This window comes from Vigna unguiculata, chromosome 11 (genome assembly GCF_004118075.2).
Source record: "Vigna unguiculata cultivar IT97K-499-35 chromosome 11, ASM411807v1, whole genome shotgun sequence".
Taxonomy (NCBI): Eukaryota; Viridiplantae; Streptophyta; class Magnoliopsida; order Fabales; family Fabaceae; genus Vigna; species Vigna unguiculata.
The window spans coordinates 32,826,374-32,838,360 of NC_040289.1; positions in this window are offsets into that span (position 1 = coordinate 32,826,374).

Sequence of the window (11,987 nt, forward strand, 5' to 3'; positions counted from 1 at the left end):
TGCATGTGTTTTTGGGTGTTGGATTGAACTGTTACTCTGCTGCATGTGTGAGGACAGTGGCGAGAACTGTCGATCTCGCCCAGGCGAGCTCGTCTCGCCTAGGCGAGAGCGCCTGAGACTCACCCAGGTTCTACTCGAGCAACTCGCCCAGGCGAAAGGCCCTTGTCTTTGAGCGATGCGTTGTCTCGCTCAGGCGAGAGTACCTCGCCCAAGCGAGTTCTCGAAGGAGAAGCTGGTGTGCTCTGTTCGCAGCCTCGTCCAGGCGAGGTGTTTTATTTTTGGGCGAAGGACGGTCTCGCCCAGGCGAGCTGGTCTCGCCCAAGCGAGATGCTCGCAGAGTGCCACTATTCCAGGCCTCGCCTAGGCGAGAAGGCCTAGCCTAAGTGAGACAGTTGTTGTAACTTAGGCGAGGACTTCTAGTCTGGGCGAGAATCGTGCAGATTTATGTGTTACATCTCCATTTACATTGTGTGTAGCTATTTATCTCGAACATGTACGATTATGGGTTAACTGTATGAGTTATATGCACTGGGATTGGTATGTTTGGTATGAGTAATGACATAGGATTCTTATGTTATGGTTGGGTGAAATGAGAATTTAATGTATGTTATGGAAGTGGTGGTTGGGATATGATAAACATGAAATTTGTATGTGATAGACGTAATTCCATGAGTCTCGTGGGGAGATCTCATGGTGGTGTGTAGTGTATATATTAAGATATGGATTCAAGTAAGGACCGCATCCCGAAACTCTAAAGGGTCAGTGAGTCTCATGTAGAGCAAACTGACCCAAGTGGTGAGAGTAGCGGGAGGCCCTAGTCTATGCCAGGATAATGGCCTTAGACGCTTAAAGGCTAACCTTGTGTGTGGTAGGGTGAAACCCATTGGTAATGGCTCTGCAGAGCAGTAGAGGCCACCACGAGTGCAAGCGTCCAGTGAATCCGATCCTAATATATTTATCCGGATAATTGAGTCATAGTGTCTTACTTGTTTGCTACAATATGATGCCCTGTGTTTGTTGTGTTGCATGTTAAGGAATGTTTAAGCACTTGTCTGTTGTATCATAATATGATTAAATTGCACTAGCTTACCCTTGCATTTTTTCTGTTTATGTTCCGGTTGTGTTTCCCTTTTGCGATGATCACCCTTGGTGGGAGCAGATGGAGGAAACTCTGGGAGTAGGACTGGTGGTAGCAGTGGTGCCGCTTAAGGAATCTGTTGTGTGACTCTCAGGAGCAGTCTATGACCCTAGTGCCTTGTAATTCCATGCTCTTAGAGCATTCCTTTTGCACAACAGTTAAACTTTAGAATTGTTTTGTTAGGGCATGGTTGTATGCCCAGGTTTCCCTCTAAGTACTCCTAAGGATGACTGTTAAAGTACATTCTTTAACTATTGTTTCTTTTGTCAGTTTTGCTCATTAATATTATAACTATGCGATGTTTTGTTTTAGTAGATTAATCTATTTAAATGGGATGTCACATTTTTATGGTATCAGAGCCTTCGTTCCTAAGCGTCGGTGGGTTATGTGTTTGCTTAGCTTTCGTTGTGTCTTTCTTGTCATGTTTAGATGAGTTTCCAATCTAACCGAGTTCTAATGGTTCTTTCTGTGTGTCCAGTGTTATGGCACCCCCACGTATCGCTCCTCCTCCACCCCGTCAGGGCGATGGGCAGGATCTGGCCTGGGCAATCGAGGCCATGGCTGCTGCTTTGACCCAGCAAAGCAATGCTATGATGCAACAGCACGAGACGGCGATGCAGCGCCAGGAAGCCTCTCTTGAGCAGCAGAACTTCATGATGCAGCAGATGGAAGCTGCTAGGCAGGCTGCAGAGGACGCTCAGAGGCAGCATGTGGATGCTCTCCGTCAATTAGGGGAGAATGTTGTTGGTACTCAGATGCATGGTCCTCATCCCCAACCTCCACCCCCTGAATGGAGTTTGGAAGACTTCTTGAAGCACCGCCCAGCCAAGTTTGATGCCAAGACGAGTCCCGACCAGGTGGACCAGTGGATGAAGGATATGGAGCGCATCTTTGATGCCAAGAGGTGCCCCGATGAGAGCAGGCTTGCTTTCGCTGTCTACATGCTCACCGGAGAGGCTGAGCATTGGTGGGCCAGCATGAGGCTAGTGATGGAAGAGAAACATGAGGATATCACATGGGAAGCCTTCAAGAGGAGGTTTCTTTCAGAGTATTTCCCTGATAGCGTGAGGTACGCTAAGGAGGTGGAGTTCCTCCAGCTGACGCATGGGAACAAATCAGTAGCAGAGTACGCCGAGAGGTTCAAGCATCTGGGGCGTTTCTACACCATGCCGCTCGATGAGGAGTGGCGTTGCAGGAAGTTTGAGAATGGTCTCAGAGGAGACATTCGGTTGATGGTGGCCCCGCTGTCCATCAAGGACTTTGCGGCCTTGGTGGAAAAGGCCAGGGTCATGGAGCGTATGAAGGTAGAAGTGGAAGCCCAGCAGCCACCACAGAGGGTTAGCGGACCATCCGGGTCCAGGCCGAGAGTTGATGAGAAAAAGAAGTCGTATGCTAGGCCTCATCCACAGCCACAGGGGTCTAGAGGCTTTCCTTCCCCACCCAGTAGGATCCAGTGCTATCATTGCGGAGGGCCGCATGGGAAGAATTTCTGTCCACAGCTATCAGGTTTCCGCAGGTGCAACCATTGTGGCAGGGAGGGCCACTTTGGTAGGGATTGTCCTACTCTGAGGAGGACAGTTGCACGACCCTCACCATAAACTTCGAGCTAGACGTCTGGTCAGACTCAGCAGAGAAGAGGAGGCAGCAGGCCTCAGGCTACAGGCAGAGTTTTTGCGATGACCGGGTCAGAGGCAGCGGGTTCAGGTAACCTTGTGATTGGTTGTTGTGTGATATCTGGCAAGTCCTGTTGTGTTCTTTTTGATTCTGGAGCGACACACTCTTTTATGTCAAAGTCGTGTGTGCGGGAGTTGGGTCTACCGGTGTGTGAGCTACCGTTTGACCTCGTTTGACCTCGTGGTTAAGACTTCCTCTGTGTGTGCTAGATGTCCAGTTGAGGTAGAGGGGCGCGTATACAAAGTCAATCTCATATGCCTCCCTCTGCAAGGGCTTGATGTGATCTTGGGAATGGATTGGCTCTCTGCCAATCATGTTCTCATAGACTGTCGGGAGAAGAAGCTGTTGTTCTCAAACTCAGAGGAGCCTGAGTTGTTGTCTTCTCATGGGGTTATGAAGGAAATCCAGGGCGGCGCACAGTGCTTTATGGTTTTTGCCAGGATAGAGGTTGAGAAGGAAGAGAGGATCACCGTGATACCAGTGGTCAAGGAATTCCCCGAAGAGGTACCAGGATTGCCCCCGAGGAGGGAAGTTGAGTTCTCCATAGACTTGGTACCGGGAGTCGGCCCTGTGTCGATAGCTCCCTACCGCATGGCCCCAGCAGAGTTGGTGGAATTAAAGAAACAGATAGAGGGACTGCTAGAGAAACAGTTTATACGACCGAGTGCTTCGCCGTGGGGAGCGCCTGTCTTGTTGGTAAAGAAGAAGGATGGCGGCTCAAGGTTGTGTGTGGACTATAGGCAGCTGAACAAGCTGACTATAAAAAACAAGTATCCTTTGCCAAGAATAGATGATTTGATGGATCAGCTACATGGGGCGTCAGTGTTCTCCAAGATTGATCTTCGGTCAGGTTATCATCAGATTCTGGTGAAGGCAGATGATGTAGAGAAGACTGCTTTCAGATCCAGATATGGGCACTATGAGTACGTGGTTATGCCATTTGGTGTGACCAATGCTCCAGCCTTGTTCATGGACTACATGAACCGGATCTTTCGTCCGTTTCTAGATAAGTTTGTCGTGGTCTTCATAGACGACATTCTCATCTACTCCAGGACGCATGGGGAACATGCCGAGCATCTGAGGATAGTGCTTGGTATCTTGAGGGAGAAACAACTGTTTGCCAAGTTGTCAAAGTGCGACTTCTGGATGAGGGAGGTGCAGTTCTTGGGGCACGTGATATCAGCTCAGGGTATAGCTGTGGATCCAGCTAAGGTAGAGGCCGTGATACAGTGGGAATGTCCAAAGTCAGTGACTGAGATTCGGAGCCTCGTGGGTTTGGCTGGCTACTATAGGAGATTTATAGAGGGGTTCTCCAAGATAGCGGCACCCCTGACACAACTAACCAGGAAGGATCAACCGTTTGCATGGACGGATAGGTGTGAGGAGAGCTTCAGGGAGCTTAAGCAGAGGCTGACGAGTGCTCCAGTGTTGGTAATCCCAGATGTGAGTAAACCTTTTGAGGTTTACTGTGATGCCTCTCATCAGGGCCTTGGGTGTGTCTTGATGCAAGAGAGGAAGGTGGTGGCTTATGCTTCGAGGCAGTTGAAGGTTCATGAGAAGAACTACCCCACTCATGACCTAGAGTTAGCAGCGGTGGTTTTTGCTTTGAAGATATGGAGGCACTACTTGTATGGTGCACAGTTTCATGTGTTTAGTGACCATAAGAGCTTGAAGTACCTCTTTGATCAAAAAGAGCTGAATATGAGGCAGAGGCGGTGGATAGAGTTTTTGAAGGACTACGACTTCGAACTTCTCTACCACCCAGGGAAGGCGAATGTGGTGGCAGACGCACTGAGTAGGAAGACAGTGCATGTGGCACACTTGATGATAAAAGAGATGGAGTTGCTAGAGAGCTTCAGAGACATGAAGCTACAGTTTGAGTTGGAGTCGGAATTCATTAGGTGTAATACCTTGGTTATATCTAGTGACTTCCTGGGCTTAATCAGAGAAAGACAAGCAAGGGATGTTAGTCTACAGAAGGTGAAAGAACTACTGGGGACAGATCAGGTCAAGGAGTTTGCCTTGGGCAGTGACGGTGTGTTGAGGTTCAGAGGCAGGGTTTGTGTACCAGATGATGCTGAGTTGAGGAAGTTGATCTTTGAAGAGGGACACAAGAGTCGTCTTAGTCTGTACCCTGGCATGACTAAGATGTACCAAGACCTTAAGGAGAACTTTTGGTAGCAGGGCATGAAAAAGGAAGTTGCACAGTTTGTGTCGGCCTGTTTGACTTGTCAAAAGGCTAAGGTGGAGCATCAGAAACCTGGTGGAACGCTCCAGCCCTTAGATATTCCGGTGTGGAAGTGGGATAGCATAGCCATGGATTTTGTTACCCACTTGCCTCGCACCGTGAGAGGGCATGCTGCTATATGGGTAGTGGTGGATCGTCTGACGAAGAGTGCTCACTTTTTGGCAGTGAATCTCAGAATGTCTATGACCAAGTTGGCCCAGCTCTACATCCGTGAGATAGTGAGACTTCATGGAGTGCCTAGTAGCATAGTGTCTGACACAGACCCCCGGTTCACTTCCAGGTTCTGGCAGGCACTGCAGGAGGCTATGGGTAGCAGGCTGAGGATGAGTTCTGCTTATCATCCTCAGACTGATGGCCAGTCAGAGAGAGTGATTCAGTCCTTGGAGGACTTGCTGAGGACTTGTATCTTGGATCACCTGGGCAGTTGGGACGAGGTGTTACCGCTGGTAGAGTTTACCTATAACAACAGTTACCAAGCGAGTATAGGGATGGCGCCTTATGAGGCTTTGTATGGGAGGAGGTGTAGGACTCCTTTATGTTGGTACCAGGACGGTGAGTCAGTTTTGGTAGGACCTGAGTTGTTGCAACAAACCACAGAGAAGGTGCAGTTGGTGAAGGATAGATTGCAAGCATCTCAGAGTCGGCAGAAGGCATATGTAGACCGAAGAAGGAGGCCCCTAGAGTTTGAGACTGGGGAGCATGTGTTCTTGAGGGTGACCCGAACCACTGGTGTGGGGAGGGCTATCCGCTCAAGGAAGTTGTCTCCTAAGTTCTTGGGTCCGTATCAGATCTTGAGGAGGATAGGGCCCGTGGTTTATGAGATTGCATTGCCACCCCAGTTGGCTAATCTACACCCAGTCTTTCATGTTTCACAGTTACGGAAGTACGTGTTTGACCCGTCACATGTGTTGGAGGCGGAGGATGTGGAAGTCAGGGAGAATCTCCAGGTAGTGGTACAGCCCGTGGCTATAGAGGATCACCAAGTAAAGGAGCGCAAGGGAAGAGCCAGTAGTCTTGTGAAGGTCATCTGGGACCAGAGGACAGGTGACTCGACTTGGGAGCTTGAGGAGGACATGAGGAGTTCATACCCACATCTGTTCTGGTAAGTCTAATTTTTTGAGGACGAAAAATTTTGTTGTTGGGGAGATATTGTAAGCCCCTTTTTCAGTGTTATAAAGTTTTGGGCCTGGCCTTTTCGGAGGCCCAAGGCCAGCCCTACTGTAGGACCCAAATACCCTTCCAACTCACTCATTCTTCACTCTTCTGTTTTCCAGAGCTACTCATCTTCCTCAAACACTCTTGGCTGAAGCAAGAGCTTTGCTAGGGCACAATCTTCTTCCACCCTGAGCTAACACAATCGACCCTGTACTTCCTAGTAAGTCAAACTCTAGAGCCTTTGGTCCTCTTTTTCCCTCATTTCACTGTTTGAGCATGTTGGTTGGTTAGGGTTCCATGTATTTACCTCGTTTATCCTGGTAATCACGTTTCAGCACGTTCCTCGCAGTTTTGGAGCAGTGGTATTCCCTTAGTTAGGGTCTGTTGCGTTTGGTACTCAAAACAGAGGTAAGGGAAGCTAGATTTAACCGTTCAAAGCTGTTTTTGGGTGTCTTTTTGGTTTGTTGCATGTTTATAAGCTTGAGAAGTATGTGTAATTGATTGAAACTGGGTGCATGTGTTTTTGGGTGTTGGATTGAACTGTTACTCTGCTGCATGTGTGGGGACAGTGGCGAGAACTGTCGATCTCGCCCAGGCGAGCTCGTCTCGCCTAGGCGAGAGCGCCTGAGACTCACCCAGGTTCTACTCGAGCAACTCGTCCAGGCGAAAGGCCCTTGTCTTTGAGCGATGCGTTGTCTCGCTCAGGCGAGAGTACCTCGCCCAAGCGAGTTCTCGAAGGAGAAGCTGGTGTGCTCTGTTCGCAGCCTCGTCCAGGCGAGGTGTTTTATTTTTGGGCGAAGGACGGTCTCGCCCAGGCGAGCTGGTCTCGCCCAAGCGAGATGCTCGCAGAGTGCCACTATTCCAGGCCTCGCCTAGGCGAGAAGGCCTAGCCTAAGCGAGACAGTTGTTGTAACTTAGGCGAGGACTTCTAGTCTGGGCGAGAATTGTGCAGATTTATGTGTTACATCTCCATTTACATTGTGTGTAGCTATTTATCTCGAACATGTACGATTATGGGGTAACTGTATGAGTTATATGCACTGGGATTGGTATGTTTGGTATGAGTAATGACATGGGATTCTTATGTTATGGTTGGGTGAAATGAGAATTTAATGTATGTGATGGAAGTGGTGGTTGGGATGTGATAAACATGAAATTTGTATGTGATAGACGTAATTCCATGAGTCTCGTGGGGAGATCTCATGGTGGTGTGTAGTGTATATATTAAGATTGTATTCAAGTAAGGACCGCATCCCGAAACTCTAAAGGGTTAGTGAGTCTCATGTAGAGCAAACTGACCCAAGTGGTGAGAGTAGCGGGAGGCCCTAGTCTATGGCAGGATAATGGCCTTAGACGCTTAAAGACTAACCTTGTGTGTGGTAGGGTGAAACCCATTGGTAATGGCTCTGCAGAGCAGTAGAGGCCACCACGAGTGCAAGCGTCCAGTGAATCCGATCCTAATATATTTATCCGGATAATTGAGTCATAGTGTCCTGCTTGTTTGCTACAATATGATGCCCTGTGTTTGTTGTGTTACATGTTAAGGAATGTTTAAGCACTTGTCTGTTGTATCATAATATGATTAAATTGCACTAGCTTACCCTTGCATTTTTTTCTGTTTATGTTCCGGTTGTGTTTCCCTTTTGCGATGATCACCCTTGGTGGGAGCAGATGGAGGAAACTCTGGGAGTAGGACTGGTGGTAGCAGTGGTGCCGCTTAAGGAATCTGCTGTGTGACTCTCAGGAGCAGTCTATGGCCCTAGTGCCTCGTAATTCCATGCTCTTAGAGCATTCCTTTTGCACAACAGTTAAACTTTAGAATTGTTTTGTTAGGGCATGGTTGTATGCCCAGGTTTTCCTCTAAGTACTCCTAAGGATGACTGTTAAAGTACATTCTTTAACTCTTGTTTCTTTTGTCAGTTTTGCTCATTAATATTATAACTATGCGATGTTTTGTTTTAGTAGATTAATCTATTTAAATGGGATGTCACAATAATTAGTTATTCATAAATATGTATCGCTAAATTTGTGATCATTGATAATTTTTAACAAATTTTAATTTATTTATAAAATTTATTAACTACTATTTGTCCAATGGATTTTTTATTATTAATAATTTATCAATAAAATTAAATTATTGATAAATTATATTCATCACTAATACACTATTGTTTTTCTAGTGCTTGAAGATTTAATCAATAGATATCATAACTTTTTATTATATAATTTCATTTTATTGGTAAATTGTTAAAAATATAGTCATTTTGACCATCTTGGTCATTGTACATGCACATGGGGAAACAACTTTCAAAAGTTTTTTCCTTTTCAATTTAAGGCTTTATCAAGTAACTTAACATTGAAGATTCTACTTGAATTAAGAACATATGGATTTATAAGTGCTTAATTCTGACGGATAAATAATATTAATATTTTTATTATTCATTATGTTTTTATAAATATATTAAATTTTTAATGAAAATAGCTATGATTAAATAAACTACAATTTGAATTATAATAAACAATTTAAATTATGATATATTCTTATATCTTTTTAGAATAATTATTGAAATCCAGTTTAAAATAATTTCATTATGTTTTATCAAATCTTTGCATAAAGTTTGTTTGTGCTAACAATTTTTTTCTAATTTAATGAAACCAACATCTTATCTTCTAGTTGAATTAATGAGCTAAGATTTATAGAGAATTGTAAAAAAACTTTTACACATAAAAAATTAATATATAAATATAAATAAAATCACACACACACACATATATATATATATATATATATATATATATATATATATATATATATATATATATATATATATATATACACGCCCCTGTTACTAATAATATAATAATATGATTCACTCAGATGTCTAATCCATTTTGTCAATATTATACAATTTCAGCAGGTATTTAATTGCAGGTTTTCTATTTTAACTCAATATACATGAAGAAAATAAAATACATAAATAAAGATTAAGAAACAAATATTCTAGTTTATTTATAATTTCTTTTCATCTACGGATAAAATTGCATTGGTTATATATATATATATATATATATATATATATATATATATATATATATATATATATATATATATATATATATATATATATATATATATATATAAAATATGAAGCGATGAAATACTTTTTTAGGAATCCTTGAAATTTGGCCAACAAAAATCAATTTTCCGTACATCCAATCTTTGGAGCGAAATTTATATTTGTCCAGCAATTTTTTTATTACAACAATTGTGAGGCCCATTAATTTTGGCTTATTACCTTCTACCCTAAAGTAAAGGGCTGTCCCTTGTGTTTGGGCCTAGAGCCGGCTCAACTGATAAAACTTGCTTCAGTTACCCTAATGCTTACATGTTCCTTGCATTCACAGAACCTTCAGCCGTTTCCCTAACTGGTACGCTAGAGCTCTGTTAGGGTTTGTTCCCGTCTCGAACCAGTTCGTCCCAAGAGCTTAAGTAGTGATTTCTACTCCACGTTAGTGACTCTAAACCTACTGTACTTACCTTCTAAAGTTTTACATTCGTTTTTCCACCGATTAAAGTTCGAAAATAATCGTGTCCTCCGCTGTTTCGCCAGTTCTGCAAGTCCGTCTTTCAAGTTGTTGTGCTCTGAGGTCCCGTGTCGAAGTTCTGTTAGCCCTTTTCCAGGTACGGGAAGTTAGGGTTTCTAATTCCAGTCGTTTTGGTCTATGTTGAGTTGGTTGCTGATTGTATGGTTTAATCCTTCGATTTGATGCGTGAGAATACCTTGTGTGTTTGGTTTGTTTGAAAAACATGGTTGCTGCAGGTGAAACAGTGGCGAGACCTGTTAATCTCGCCCAAGCGAGCCAGTCTCGCCTAGGCGAGACAAACGGGGGTTCGCCCAAACCAGTTTGCGCGAGAGGTCGCCCAGGCGACCCACACAAATTTTTGAGCGAGCGAGCATCTCGCCCAGGCGAGAGGGGTCTCGCCAAAGCGAGATCCCGCATTGCTTCCTGATGCTCTTTTCGAGCCCTCGCCTAAGCGAAGGGGACTCGCCTGAGCGAGACTGTCTCGCCTGAGCGAGACCCTTCAGCCCGAGCGAGGGATTGGGCGAGACAGTGTGGGGTTGGGTTGTGTATTTACTCACTTATGATTGGAATTGCTTGGGTATGACTACCATGATGAGATGCATGTACATGTGTATGGATATATGCCTAATGGTTTGCTATATATGCGTGACATGATTCATAAATGATGAATGATGGGTGTTGGGGGAAACTTGGCATGTGAGATGAATGTGTGGTTTGAAACTAAAGGAACATGGTATTGATATGAGACGAGGCCCTAGACTCATGGGGTGGTGATGATCAGAGGTATGGATTCGAAATGTGATACGTATGATGAATTAATCTCAGGGGTTGGTATGGAATTGTAAATATGATTTAATGTTCTTTTATTTCTGATTTATGAATGTTGGTCTGTGTCAGCGTGTAAATTCCTTGGGGTCTCTAGGTGAGATCTTCGGGGTTGCGCTTCAGTGGTCGGGACGTAATCCCATGGCCCCTGGTAGTGGGTGTCCATGGTGGTGCCCCATTTGTATAACTAGGTAAGGATTCAAGTTAAGGTTGCATCCTGATACTCTAAGGGGTCAGTTAGTCTCACCTAGAGCGGACTGACTCCTGTAGTGAGAGTAGTAGGAGGCCTGAAATTCATAAGGGCTAACCTTGTGGTGAGGGAAAATTGATCCATCGTAACACTTGTAACACATAGCTCGGGGGTGAGCAGAGGTATCCACCACAAGTGCAAGCATCTGCTGAATCCGACCAGGTTATACGTATCCGGACGAGTCGAGTCGAGTCGTAGTGTATTGAATGAAGAGTCATGACATGCTTGGTTGTTGCATAAGTATGGGATGGTGAAAATATAATTGACTGTATGATGAATATGTTATTGGCTCTAGCTTACCCGTTTTGTTGTATGGTTGTATTGTATGTGATGATCATCAATTTAATTGATGGGAGCAGATGAGCGAGGTTCCCGCGGTCAACAAGAAAATGGCGATTCCGCTGCTTAGCCATCGGAGTTGGATTTTATATTTCTTTCCTTCATGTTCTTCGTTAGGGCTACGGCCCATGTAAAGCCTTGCTACCCTTTTCTCTTTTGTCAGATTTTTTTTTTTTATTTGGTGTTCCCTTGGCATAGTGGTGTGCCCGGTTTCCTTTAATTTTGCGCTTTAAATTAAATGGGGCGTTACAATAATTCCATTTAATGCAAAGCAAATCATTTATTACCTTTTTTTTTGGACTTTTCTCCTTCCAACATTATCTTAATTTATTAGATAAATTGATATTTATTGATCGAATTATAAAAAAAATATGAGTTTAAAATATTTACAAGAAAGTGATTAGAATTTTAATAAATTTGGTTGGTGATGAACCTAAAGAACAACGTATAAGGAAAAAAAAAAATCACATATTCATTCTTTTAAGGTAATATTTTGAGTTGAAAGCAATCTATTAATTTTGTTATATGGAATATTAATTGGTTTTGAATATCCCTGGCATTTTTTCTAGAAAAATCCCACAAATGGTGCAATGATTGTGGATTGAACACACGAATGGTTGAATCCTGTATTGTTATAATCGTTATACTAACACAAAAATGAACACTTATGTTACCTAATTTATGATTAACACTGAGGAAGTCACATAAAAAAATGTGGTGACATTTTTATAAGAAAGTTGAAGTAATTAATTTCAAATATTCTATTGTCCGAC